Source organism: Triticum aestivum, chromosome 7D (genome assembly GCF_018294505.1).
Source record: "Triticum aestivum cultivar Chinese Spring chromosome 7D, IWGSC CS RefSeq v2.1, whole genome shotgun sequence".
NCBI lineage: Eukaryota > Viridiplantae > Streptophyta > Magnoliopsida > Poales > Poaceae > Triticum > Triticum aestivum.
Genome location: NC_057814.1, coordinates 86095687 through 86107100, shown reverse-complemented (window position 1 = coordinate 86107100; position 11414 = coordinate 86095687). Strand labels below are relative to the sequence as shown.

Sequence of the window (11414 nt, the reverse complement as noted above, 5' to 3'; positions counted from 1 at the left end):
CTCCTGAGGCTGTTCATCCACTGTACTAGTTCATCCTCAGCCCCGCGAGGCAATCCACCACAAAGCTGGAGTAGGGTATTACACCGCAAGGTGGCCCGAACTAGGACAAACTGCTGTGTCTCTTATTCGTTGGGTTCGTCTAGCTAGGCTGTGGATTCGGTGAGCAGGCAGACTGGGGAGGACGAGTTCTTCACACGCACCCCAGAGTTCAAACCTCTCAAGAGTCTGCGGAACCCTGAATCCAATAACGGGTCCCTCTCACCAGCGGGGGGCCGAGATCCTCCACACCTCCACGGCCCAAAGGACATTGGAGATAAATTTTAATAAATTTGGCCAAGTATATAGAGAATTCCTCAAAGATCTACAACACAAATATGTATAATACGAAATATATTCCTCAAAGATAAATTTTAATAGTTTTGATTTTGTATACATTTGGTCAAACTTAATAAAGTTTGACTGAAGATAATCCTAAAATATTAATTATTTCGAAACAGAGAGAGAGAGTATATACAAACATGCCCGGCCGCCGCCGGCGGCGCGGGGCATACTTCGTGCGACAGCTCAACCGAAGGGACGAGTAGTTAAGAATTGTTGCTTAGTGCTCAAGCCATTGGTTAGACTGCCACGGCTGGTAAATTTCTTTGCTCAAACCGGTCAACCGTGGGAAGCTATATCCTTAAACCTCCCACAATGGGTATTGTAGCAGTTTTGCTACACTTACGGGAGCAACTTACGGAATGCAGCTACGGATCCAAGGTGGGCTTATCTGATTGAACTAGGAGGGGTCCTCGCTACTTGAAATCGGGGTGGGGAGGTTAATGATTAGGCCACGTCCGTCCATAGCGGGCGATCCGTAAAATAGTCCCCGTAGGTGTAGCATTTTTTATTGTAGCATAGTATCATGCAACTACATGCAATACCAACTAAGCATAGTGTTGATTCGTCATACCATTTAATAATGACAAAGAAAGGATCCTAGTATCAAAACAAATCATATTAATCGTGGTGCTAATATGAATTGTTAAAAAAATAAGGTCTATGAATCGTCTAAAAAGATAAGGTCATATAAAATATCAACCTGTCATATTATGCACTATTGATATATATACTAGGGGTTGGGGCGCCACCTCGTGGCGCCTCCTGAGAGAAAGTTCGGCGGTGCCTGGTAGGTGGCCGCGTCTTTCACTTGCTTTCTGTGGTCTGGGCAACACATGCACTGACAAATGTTGCTGAATTGATGAAATCAGCTAAATTACTTAGCATTGGTACATGCATATACACCCTTTTCATTTCTCTTAGCACATGCCAATGGATAGCAATAAAATAACACTGACAGGAGCATGCTGCCGCTTCTTGAAAAACAAAGATACAACACAGAAGTATAGTGCACGTACAAAACTGATCATGTAAGCTACACTTATGAAAAGAGAGCAAATAGCACATCAAAAGCAGATGCCCGGAATGACAGGTCGAAAAGCTAGATCAGCACGGAGGAGGGCATCATCATGCCGGCAGCACCATTAGTTGCGTGGTGCTGGTTGGACTTCGGCGAGGATGGTGGTGTTTGATCCCGCCGAGCTAAATAAAGGAGATGCTCTCAAATTGTGTGGTTAGAATAAAATGTTAAGTGAGGTTTGACAGAAAAGCAGAGCTAAACAGAAGAAGATTGCACTAAGTGAGATAAAGTAAACAATAAAAGTTGAAAGTAAAGCAAACAATAATAGAATTTAGGTTGTAGATTACAAGATTATCATAAGCTGCAGTGGATGAAAAGCAAATCTTATTCGGTTAGAAACAATCATACACTCAATGACAAGCATTGAAAGTGTCAAGTGAAGAATTGTCAGTTTGGTGGTGCTTGATGAAATATTCCCATGGTATTTTATAAATGCTTGATGGATCAGATTAGTTTATGCTGTCAGCACTGGAAATTATACATGAAGAAAAAATACACAAATGATCAATATTAAAAATTTGGCCTTAGTGTTGTAGAGTTTGTGTGGGGTACAAAAATGGCAGTACCAAAGCCCTATCTAATTTTCCAAGTAGTCAGTAATATATTTCACATAAGGATAACAAAGTTTATGGATCTACTATTGGGAGTAGCTCAAGGACTAAAAACCAGAATAGTTTGAAGAAATGTAGTCCTGTGGTAAGAGAAATTAGTCAATACTGCAGTGGATGAATTTAACTGTAAAATGCAAGACGAATATATAGTGCAGTAGATGAAAACGAAACACCGAGTTAGAAGTTTCTTGTCATTGTGAAAACAAATTCTTAAACGACACTAGTTTCAAGCTGCAATATATAAAATACTTGATGACTGATGAACAAACATAGGAGAGTTAAGGCCATGACCAGGAGTCGCGGGGAAGTGAGTTCTCTGGCTACCAAGTCAATAGCTTTAGGAACACATGCTACATCCTGATTATGAAATGATATCTTCGCCAGTTACCAGTCACCGCAGTAGAATAGCTTAACTATGAAATATTGTGGTTTCTGTGTATAATAACACCAACTTATCCAATCTAGCAATAATAAGTGAAGTGCATGGTTTAATTTATGACCAGAAAAAGGAAAGCTAGTAACTTCATTTGCATGTATTCCCAACCAAGAGATAACAGTAAAATAAAACTTTTTTTTTGCGGGGCAGTAAAATAAAACTTGCACATAACAGGAAACACATCATGCATAACAGGCTTACTTATAAAAACATAAATGATACTTCAGCCAAGAAAAAACATAAATGATACTTACAGTCGAGGTATGATTCCAAAAATGCCTTTGTTACTATGAACATCCTTGAAAGTAGAGATCGATTTGATTCAGTCAAATTCATTTACGAAGGGATCTGCACAAAGTATACCATAGTTCAGGCACTAATATGATTACTAATGCAAATAGAAAATATTTTCTGGTGCTATCAGAATTTAAATAATTGAAAATTTGAATTACATGGTCATGACACTGCATTATTAGTAACAACGATGATGAACGGAATCGGCACCAAGTGACAAGTAGTGGTAAAGAGGAGAAAATTAGAAGTAGGAGAAGAACAAACCATCATCGAAACTCACAAGTCATCCTCACCGGCTTGGTAAAGATTCCCATGAATCAACCACCAAGGTGACAATGACAATTAGGTACAGGAGAGTGTGGGCTTGGTAACGATTCCAATGAATCAACCACCGAGTTTCAAATTAAGAACAGGCGGGCACATGATCCAGCCGGCCTGCAGGTTGTCGATCCTCCGGAATCCAACCTGCAAAACAAAGCACCCATGACAGCTCTAGTAGCATGGGCAGGCCAACAACCTGCAACAGCAAGAAGCTAGAATAGTGACTTTAACCCTGAAAAACTAAACAAGTATCCGTCTGAACCCCAACCTTTCTCCTCTTTCCACCAGTCTGGGAAAACTTTTTCGTTATGAAACAACATTAGAAAACTCACAACCTGAGAGAACAAACATGCCATGCTTAGCAGCAAAACACTATTTACTCTAATCGTTATGCCAAAATCAAAACAGGTACACAAAGTAGTAGTACTCCGTCAAACAGAACAAAACATAGTAGCTAAAGCCTACAGGAGAACAGGTAGTCGTACTCACAGGCCGCGTGGCGTTGTAGCTGTCGTTGCTGTCATACCCATCCCCATTCATGCTGGGGGTGTGGAGCCGTGCAGCAGCGTGGCGACGGCGGAGGTCGCCCCGCTGTTCATGGAACCCCCGAGCTGCTATGGCGCGGCCGACGGCATCCTCGCCTCTCCGGCGGCAGCAGGGACCGGGACGGGCGCTGCATCCCGATCAGGCCTCAGCTCCCATCCTCCTATTGCTCTGGTGGATTACCCAGCAGGATACACCGAAAAGCTTTGTCATCTCAAGCATCAGCATGAACTCATTGAAGCACACGTATAACATAGGATTGAACTGAAGGTTAGCACCACAGATGCACATGACTAAACTAAAATATATATACACTACTTATGCAAACACCACGGCAGCATGCAGCAATTCAGCTGAAGGCTTAGTATTCTTATGTTCCGTACATCTAAAAACTTATTCCCAGATGTCATTATGTTCCTTAATCAGACAGTGGTCCATTTTATAAGGGAGAAATTGCGTCCGTTTTCATTGAAGAACTACAACATTAACGAAACCAGAGTGTACCAGTTTGTGTAATAGTACCGATTTAATCCTCCTGGACGCTTGCGGATCCGGCTTCACTGCACTCTTCGGACTGCGCCAGCTCGCTATCCCTGCTATTGGCATCTTACGCAGTGGTGCCGCCGCCATCCAAATGCGCCGGCACTGACGAATCTTGTCTCCTCGTCGGCTACCCACATCGCTTATCTCGTTCAGAATCGAGCCCGCTGGCCAACTACATCCGAAAAGATTGGCAGCCTGCCACAAAAGTGGGGTTACAACGCAACACATGAGCAAAAACGACATCTGCAGAACCTAAAGACCGGATGCACACGGAAATCGTCGGGGGCGCTGGAGGCGTCGGGCTCGAGCTCTGGCTTCCAGCCAGATGGCGTGCAGCTCGGTGAGGGACGCGGTGTTGCTTCACCATGGGTCAGAGATGAGGGGGAGGGGGTGCGGCGTGCGGGGCGGGGAGGCGGCGGAGAACAACAGGGAGTGGTTGCGGCGAGGGAAGGGATGGAAGAGGCGAGGAAGTGGTCTGCCTTCGTGGGGAAGGCAAATCCTCCTGGGGGAGGTGTTATCTGGCCACGAACGAGGCGCTCCTGCCCAACCCATTCACTAGATCGATCGGTCCAACATACAGCATCCAATCGGAACTGAAAGCATTATTCGTGCGTTGGCGTGTACTGAAGCTGACGTGGACACATTGCGCGACTGTTAATGGGTTCTATTATCATACATCACTATGCATGATACTAACCTATGATACTATTCAACGCTTCAATCATCGGAGCTTTAGGCCATCCAACAAATTGTACATTTTTTCCAAAAAAAGAACTATTATAAAGATTCACTACAATTACAAAGCACTTTAAATATAATAAAAATCACATCGAGGTCCACGGACCACCGAGCAATCATTGCCGCCGCCAGAACAAGTTGCCGACGTGCCGCTGTTGCTGCTCCCATAACGGAGTCGGCCTGATCATATTGATGACAACATAAAAGTCTTCGTGCACGTGCCCCTAATGACCAGCGCTCCGGAGCCGTAGTCGTCACCATTTATTCCTTGAATTAATCTGAAGATCCTAACACCAAATCACGCCATTGTGTACGCCGCGAGAAACCCTAGCCTCGTTGCCCCGTTGAGCTAGCTAGAATCTACGTTGGAGCTTCGTCTAATATGTCCCAACGGACGAAATTGAGGAGGATCGAAGCCCAGAAGATTGACTCAGAGAAGAAGCGCCGCCTCTACGAGGAGTAAAACCCTGCCTATCTAATAGTCGTAGCCGAGGCACCAGAATCTCCTCCTTGCCACTGGCCGCCGGAGCGGCAGGCAGAGGGGAGGCGAATCCACGGGATCGCCAGTGGAGACCGATGGGAAGAAGGCTTTCCCTAATCACCTTACAAGAGGGGAAAGGAAAGCAACTATCCAATAACCTGTACTTGTTATGTAAATAAAATTATATGTGTCATTAACAAACAACTTACCACAGAACCACTTCAATAATGTGTATTGGAATGATTTTGTAATAGATGATAGAATATATTAAGAGTGCCCTCCAATTAAAAAAAAGAGTGCTCTCAATTTTTATTTTGAAGTTTACATGTGGATTGTCTGCATATAAATTTGTTCCCTCTTTCCGTTTATTTTCTACCTGCATCATCAGAAAAATTACATGGTAAATTTTACCAACAATAATATCAAAACCATTTGAGATGCCAAGCTCCGTGTCCCATCATTCATGACACTGCTATAATTCTTTTAAGATGACCCCTCTTACCTAGGAGGTCAAAGGAACATTTGATCGCATCCATTGTTTGAGGTCACTTAGAGGATCTCCAACAGATCCCCAGCCCCCTCCCAATAAGCCCCCCTTTGTTTGGGCTAGAGATTCGTGAGAATCGTGTGGCTGTGTATTCCTGAAAATCGCTGCAGCTATCGATTTTGAAGAATGGAAACCAAATCATATGTTTACCCTGTTGTTGCACGAATGAACACATAAGCATGGAGGGTGTTGGTCAGGCCGTCGTGAGTCAGGGATCTTGAATAAGGGAGCAGATGATGGTGGTCAGGTGCGCACATTGCAGGGAGACCTTGGGGTGGCATACACAGTGATCAGGGGTGGCGCGCCTTAGGCGGAGCTGCTTGCAGCGTCAAAGGCGGGGCTGGCCGTAATACGGGGACGACCAGAGGTGGTGGCGTCGAATTAGTCTATTTTGGAGCTGATGGGGCCGGCAAAGTTGGTGGCCCCAGAACCCTATAGAGAGCCCCGCAATGACCCCTCTCTCTTTATTTTTGTTCGATTGAAAATAACAAAGGCGAAGATCTTGTAACAATGGAGAGTCAATCATGTCAGCAGAACAATCAGCCATGTCTATACGGGTTCTAGCTACAAATTTTGTCCGAGCTTATACTCCAAACCAGCCTATACGCAAGATCGATCCTAGCTAGAAGAAGCCAAGAGAGGGAGTTGTTAAAATCAATATTGATGCATCATTTCATGTGGAAAATATGACAGGAGCCTATGGAGCGATAGCTCGAGTTGATCGAAGTAATTTCTGGCAGCAGGGACCTGTGTGCCACCCCATGTTTCTAGTGCAGATTCAACGGAAGTTATGGCTATCCGAAGTGGTTTGATCCTAGCAGAAAAATTGGGTTGCATTAAAATCATCATCGAGTCTGACAGTATGTTGGCGTTAGAGGGCATCTGTGATCCAAATGCATATATGGGAACTGATGTTCCAATCATTGCAGAGGGTTCTCTCATGGCCATGGAGTTTGCTAGTATTGATTTTGTCCAATGCAGTAGGAAGCAAATATGGTAACAGATTGCTTGACCAAACACTGTTTTAGCATTAGTAAGTCTGAATCTTGGGAATCCAATGTCCCTGACTTTATTCTTCATTACTATGTAAACGACCCTGCTATTATTTGATGAATGAAGTTGTTATGATAAAAAAACATCATTGGGAAATTTGGGTCGACGGTGGAGTGGCATTCCTATTGTAACAATGGGCAGATTTTGGGATAGACTACAACATGGGTAAGTGGCACCTCGGGAATCACCAAAAATCACCTAATTTGCAGCTTTAGCTTGGGCGTGCCTAGTTGGACATGGAGATGCTCTTAGAACATGTAAATAAAATTTAATAATGAAAAAAATCAACATTGTGGATTCTAATTTGTATTGGTGCCACTACTAGTTCTGTGTGATATTATTATGGTATTCCAAGTACTTCCTTCGTTTCACAATAGAGTGCCTATAGGTTTTTCGAAAACTTAAACTTAGCCAACTTTGACTAAGTTTATAGAAAGAATTATCACTATCTATAGTACAAAACTTATATAATACAAAAATACGCCTTGTGACATATCTAATGATATGTTTTTCGCGAATACGCAAAGCTTGCGGATCTTTTCATTGATAGAAAGAGAAGAATGAGTACAACAAGGGGTACAACACATGACATGAACACAAAGAGGCATGAACATGGTGCCCGGAGCATAGAGAGACAGGGTGCTCAGCCCGAACAGAGTAAAGAACACAACTAAACCCAACAAGCCTAAAACTAGAGGAGCAGGCCGAAGCAGCAGGACATCAAACATCTTCAAATCCAACACCGAGGACACCACGAGCGAGCAAGATGACGCCTTCAAGAAGGGGGAACGATGTCGTGACGCTGCCGCCATCCGATCCGGTGAACCGGACCTAGGGTTTCCCCTGATGCTCGTAGAGGGGCACGGATAAAGGCCTTGGCAGCGCCTCCAGGAAGGAAAACGACACCCGCGAGCGTTGTCGCTGCCAGCATCGGCAAGCCAAGCATGCATTTCGCCTCGCTTGAGTCCGAGCAATCCCAAAGCCACCAGATCAGGATCCGAAGATGCAGGAGCCAACCTCCAAATCGACTGAAACCTAGGAAGGGGGTGGGGCTGCACCTGCCGCCAACAAAAACACAAGCTTTGGAGTCGACATGACTCGTAGATGGACGGGATCGGAGAGGCAGCGGTGTAGAGAGCCAACGTGAATGGAAGGAAGATGGCCAACGCAACCGGCAATCCGGAGCTAGAAGAGAACGTGGATCCGTGCTGCCGGAGGCGAAGCCACCCGAACTCCGGTGAACCGAGGCTGGAAGGGGCGCAGCCGTCGGTGCACCGGGGCCGAAATCGCACCGCTAAAGGACGCCGGCAGACCAAGGACACTGGAGAACGCATGTCCATGGACGTCGGGACCGGAGCGGTGTCGACAAAGATCCACCGTGAGAACTACACCGGACTGGTCGAGGATCGCCGTGGCCACACACAAGTAGGGGTCGTCACTGTAGCTCGCTGGGGGAACACGCAGGCGCAGCCGCGCCGCCGAGCAGGATGGCAGGACGCCGTGCAGCAACTGGACGGGCAGGGAGTCTGCGGCGCGCCAGATCCGATCTAGGGGCCGGCGGGAGGGAGGGTCCTCGGCGCAAGGGGGCGGGGAGGGGGGGCGCGTCCGCCAACACACACCGCAGCCAACCCAGGCCCGACGTGGCCACGCCGGCCGACCGGCGGCAGCTATGCGGGAAGGCGGCGACGGAGGAGAGGGACTGCAGCGGGGGCTGCGGTGCCGGCGCATGAACAAAATCGTGCTGCCCGCCACCATACCCGCGCGTGGCTCGGCTTCGCCGGCCGTCCCTCCAGCGGCGGCGCAGCGGGCGTACTGGTGGTGGAGGGGAGCTCCCGACGGCGGCGAGGGTTTCCCCCGTGTCGCCAAACACGGGCGACGCGGGGGTAGGTGGGGGTCGTACTATATCTGTTTGGTATCTAAATATTTTGATGTTTTTCTCTATAAACTTGATCAAATTTTGCTTTTTGCAAAAGCTTGACTTTTGAAGAATCTATATGCGTTATACTTCCTCCGTTCCTAAATACTTGTCTTTCTAGGCATTTTAAATGAATATCACATACGGATGTATGTAGACATATTTTAAAGTGTAGATTCACTCATTTTACTCTGTATGTAGTCACTTGTTGAAATGCCTAGAAAGACAAGTATTTAGGAACGAAGGGAGTATCATGGAATGAAGAGACTACAAAGGACGAATAATCCACCACCCACATGCAGAACTAGTAGTAGCATGACTTCGCGTTGTAGTTTGGTCCTCCGACCTTCTCTCCATCATGTTGGTCGCCCTTCGGTACCAGTGTAAAAGCACGTGAGCTTTTTGAGACGTTGGGATTTTGGATTTGTGTGACTTTCAATTTCTTCGCCAGGGTGCTGATCCGACAGTGTCGTAGCCCTGATGGCTCCTCACCCACGATCAATAACGACTTGCTGCCCTAGGGATGGATAGGCAGCAGAGAGATGCTCCACCAGCCCGTTTGAACCTCTATGTATCCTGTATACGTAGGAAATTCATCCTCAATATTTTATTTATCTTAACATGTAGCCTATCCATCTCATCACATATGCCTCACATATGTCATCTTTCATTTAAATGCACATGCAAGCCATCCACATCATCAAATGCATGCAACCAATAAGTGACCAATTATGTGGCACAATTTTATTACGAGGCCTTATAGTGCCAGGTCGGCTAGGGTTTCCACCTTCTGTCGGCGGCGTCACTGATCGGCCTCGTCTCCTGTGGCCTTAGAGTCATGGAGGCGCGATGGATCTCGACCTTTGCCGGTGCGGGAGCTCCAGTTTTATATGTTTCTTTGAGTTTTACTAGGGTTTATGTCTTGCTCGAGAAGATGAGAGAGCGGCGACTCCCAGAAGATGCAATAAAGGTTCTCCCCAACTAACCCCGTCTCGGTGGTGCGTCTAACATTGTCGAAGGTTGTCTGAAGGTGTGTCTCCAACCGATCTCACATGATTCGGTGGTGATTGCCTTTGGTGGATCCGCTCGGATCCAGCCTTCGTTCATCTACGTAAATGTGTCTTCACTTTGGATCCTTCCAATTTATGATTCTCTTCATCGCTAAGTGGTCTATGAATTTGTATGTATTTTTTTATTATTTCTGGTGTTCGTTGTACTGCCACGATTGATGATGAATAGATTGAAAGTTTTCGCACCAGAACAATGCATACAACCAATCAACGTTTTACTTTCCACCTTCCACCATATGCACACCATCACATCATCAAGCGTCATGCAACCAATCAACCTTTTATTTTCTATTTTTCATGACATGCAAGCCCTGCACATCATCAAACACATGAAACTATGAAAGCCCATCACATCATTAATTTTAATTTCTATTTTTATTTTTAACAAAAATAATTGAACTTGAACATCAGAAGACGATAAACATTTATCCACCCTCCATTTATATATAGGTTGAATATGATGCGGTACTACTCTCGTATATTCTAAAAAAAATAAGTTCATTGCTAAAAAATTCTGTAGCAAGACGCGCAACGTTATCTAGTTTTCTTTATCTTTTATTTAGGGGTTGCCGGAGTGGTAGTTTTATCAATTGATCTGGACCTTTTCGCAAAATAATAGACACAGATGAAAAAAAAAGAAGGCTAACACAAAGTTGACTAAATTTTTTTCTGCTTCTTCATCAAAAGTCAACTTGCAACCAACGAGGCAAGAGTACAAGACAGCCAGCCTAGAGTATAAAGTTGTTGAAGACCATTTTTATGGACAGAAGCATGCGCAGTGCGCAGTCCCCTTGAGACACAGCAATGTACGACAAGAGAGCAATTTACCCAATATCCATTTATGAGTGCAGACTCATCTGCACCTAGTTAAGAAAAAAATTCACAAAAAATTCAGCAAAAATCAAAGATTTTTTATTGCATGGTAGATAATTTGGTGTGTGAGGTGCGCTTCAAATTTCAAATCATTTGAATATATGAGCAGCTCTTAGCAAAAAAGACAAATTTGTAAACTTTTTTACACATCCTAAATTTGTCTTTTTTTGCCGACAGCTACTTAGATGTCCAAATGTTCTGAAATGTGGAGTGGACCTCACGCACCAAATTATCTACCATGATTTTGTTTTTGGAATTTATTGATTTTTTTAGTATTTGTTTTGAATTTTTCATCAACGTGGGTGCAAATGAGCCTGGGCACCGAATCGCTGTTCTCGCAATTTGCCTCAATTTTTCGGGAAGTGCCAGACAAACAAACAAAAATTGAGAGAAAAGCCAGACAAACTAATTACAATGATATATCTTTTCGTTCACAAATGTGTCACTCACAAGCATGGTGATCAATCTAGCTATATAAAGCAAGCTGGAGCAGAGGTACCTATAGTACTTATTCAAGAGTCATAACCGCG

At 44.9% G+C, this 11414-nt stretch overlaps 1 long non-coding RNA gene across 3 annotated transcripts; it reads right to left on the bottom strand.

Moving 5' to 3' along the window:
* Positions 1-1322: 1322 nt before the first annotated feature.
* Positions 1323-4736, bottom strand: LOC123167164 (uncharacterized). Of its 3 annotated transcripts, none has more exons than XR_006483829.1 (4): positions 4187-4736; positions 3611-3835; positions 3065-3456; positions 1323-2854 (listed from the first exon to the last, which is right to left on the bottom strand). It is a non-coding gene; the product is annotated as an uncharacterized lncRNA (long non-coding RNA). The 3 variants fall into 3 exon arrangements; XR_006483828.1 differs by having other exon boundaries at positions 3065-3835; positions 4187-4402; positions 4479-4734; XR_006483827.1 differs by having other exon boundaries at positions 3065-3835; positions 4187-4733.
* Between the last annotated feature and the right edge of the window lie 6678 nt (positions 4737-11414).